The sequence below is a fragment of the Styela clava genome, chromosome 5 (genome assembly GCF_964204865.1).
Source record: "Styela clava chromosome 5, kaStyClav1.hap1.2, whole genome shotgun sequence".
NCBI lineage: Eukaryota > Metazoa > Chordata > Ascidiacea > Stolidobranchia > Styelidae > Styela > Styela clava.
The window spans coordinates 22,119,613-22,122,112 of NC_135254.1; the positions used below are offsets into that span (position 1 = coordinate 22,119,613).

At 55.0% G+C, this 2,500-nt stretch overlaps 2 non-coding genes across 2 annotated transcripts; both read left to right on the forward strand.

The window, feature by feature from the left end:
- Positions 1-154: 154 nt before the first annotated feature.
- Positions 155-1,891, forward strand: LOC144423682 (small subunit ribosomal RNA). The gene has a single exon (XR_013476146.1). It is a non-coding gene; the product is annotated as a small subunit ribosomal RNA (ribosomal RNA).
- Positions 1,892-2,189: 298 nt separating this feature from the next.
- On the forward strand, positions 2,190-2,343 carry LOC144423843 (5.8S ribosomal RNA). Its single transcript, XR_013476208.1, has one exon. It is a non-coding gene; the product is annotated as a 5.8S ribosomal RNA (ribosomal RNA).
- Positions 2,344-2,500: the final 157 nt, after the last annotated feature.

The window sequence follows — 2,500 nt, forward strand, 5'->3', positions numbered from 1 at the left end:
AATCGCTCCGCCTGGCACTGCCGGCGAGAGCGTGGACGTCGCGGCCAGCGACTGTCGAAGCTGAGTACGGCCGCAGGCGATCGCCTCGGTCTTAAACGAATGCGACGAGCACGCGCCGGGCGGCCCAGCAAGGGCCGAGCGCAGCTGTCGCAGCTATCTGGTTGATCCTGCCAGTAGTGATATGCTTGTCTCAAAGATTAAGCCATGCAGGTGCAAGTACGAGTTCTCGTAAAGCGAAACTGCGAATGGCTCATTAAATCAGTCTTGGTTTATTTGGTCTCGTAAGCGAAGTGGATAACTGTGGTAATTCTAGAGCTAATACATGCATTAAGGATAACCACGCGGATCGTACGGTCTCTGCACCGACGACGTATCATTCAAGTGTCTGCCCTATCAACTGTCGAAGGTACGCTACGTGCCTACCTTTGTGATAACGGGTAACGGGGAATCAGGGTTCGATTCCGGAGAGGGAGCCTGAGAAACGGCTACCACATCCAAGGAAGGCAGCAGGCGCGCAAATTACCCATTCCCGACACGGGGAGGTAGTGACGAAAAATAACAATACAGGACTCTAACGAGGCCCTGTAATTGGAATGAGTACATCCTAAAACTCTTAACGAGTATCCATTGGAGGGCAAGTCTGGTGCCAGCAGCCGCGGTAATTCCAGCTCCAACAGTGTATGCTAAAGTTGTTGCGGTTGAAAAGCTCGTAGTTGGATTTTGGGCGAGCGCCGCCGGTCCGTCGCAAGGCGTGTCACTGGTTGCGTTCGCCTCACCTTCGGTTCTCCGTCGGTGCTCTTGACTGAGCGTCGGCGGTGGCCGATAAGTTTACTTTGAAAAAATTAGAGTGTTCAAAGCAGGCTGTTCGCCTGCATAGTGTTGCATGGAATAATGGAATAGGACCTCGGTTCTATTTTGTTGGTTTTCGGAGCACGAGGTAATGATTAAGAGGGACAGACGGGGGCGTCCGTACTCTGCCGTTAGAGGTGAAATTCTTGGATCGGCGGAAGACGAACTACTGCGAAAGCATTCGCCAAGAATGTTTTCTTTAATCAAGAGCGAAAGTCAGAGGTTCGAAGACGATCCGATACCGTCCTAGTTCTGACTATAAACGATGCCAACTAGCGATCGGGAGGCGTTACCATGACGACCTTTCCGGCAGCTTCCGGGAAACCAAAGTCTTTGGTTTCCGGGGGAAGTATGGTTGCAAAGCTGAAACTTAAAGGAATTGACGGAAGGGCACCACCAGGAGTGGAGCCTGCGGCTTAATTTGACTCAACACGGGGAAACTCACCCGGCCCGGACACAGGTAGGATTGACAGATTGAGAGCTCTTTCTTGATTCTGTGGGTGGTGGTGCATGGCCGTTCTTAGTTGGTGGAGCGATTTGTCTGGTTAATTCCGATAACGAACGAGACTCTGGCATGCTAAATAGTTACGCGACCTTCTCGGTCGGCGTCTAACTTCTTAGAGGGACTAGTGGCGTTTAGCCACACGAGATTGAACAATAACAGGTCTGTGATGCCCTTAGATGTCCGGGGCCGCACGCGCGCTACACTGAGTGAAGCAGCGAGTGTCTAACCTAGGCCGAAAGGTCCGGGTAACCCGTTGAACCTCATTCGTGATTGGGATAGGGACTTGCAATTGTTTCCCTTGAACGAGGAATTCCCAGTAAGCGCAAGTCATCAACTTGCGTTGATTACGTCCCTGCCCTTTGTACATACCGCCCGTCGCTACTACCGATTGAATGGTTTAGTGAGATCATTGGATCGGCCCCGTCGCGGCTGGCAACGGCCGCGTCGGCGTGTCGAGAAGACGATCAAACTTGATCATTTAGAGGAAGTAAAAGTCGTAACAAGGTTTCCGTAGGTGAACCTGCGGAAGGATCATTACCGAAAGTGGTGGTAGGCCCCGGCCGACCGCGCACTTAATTGTCTTTGGGTGCCGCCGAGAGGGCGGCCGTCAATCGGGGTTCCGCCCCGTGCGACACGCGTAACACGTTGGCATAGCAAGGCAGCCGAGTGCGATGGTGGCTTCTGGGCACCGCGCTCGATGTGCCGCCGGCCCAGCCCGGCGGTCGCTCGGCGCCGTTTGATGGTGTTTTTGTGCAGTTGTTGTCGGTGGTGGTTTTGTGGTCGATCCCACAGTGTGACGTCCGCGCGCTTCGGCGCCGGGCGAAACGTCGAGGACGACTCTTAACGGTGGATCACTCGGCTCGCGAGTCGATGAAGGACGCAGCCAAGTGCGAGAAGTAATGTGAATTGCAGAACACATTGAACGTCGACCTTCTGAACGCGAATTGCGGTCTCGGGTCAATCCCGGGACCGCGTCTGCCTCAGGGTCGCGTTCGTCCTCACCCGAGGGCCGTCGCCTGGCCTCTGCGAAGACGGCCGGGCGTCGCCCCAAGTTGAAGCGGTCGCCGAGCTTTCTCGGCGCGACCGCGTGTCCCGTACACCGCCGGCCCCTCGACGTGTTCAACTACGTTCGAGGGGCGGGTCCAG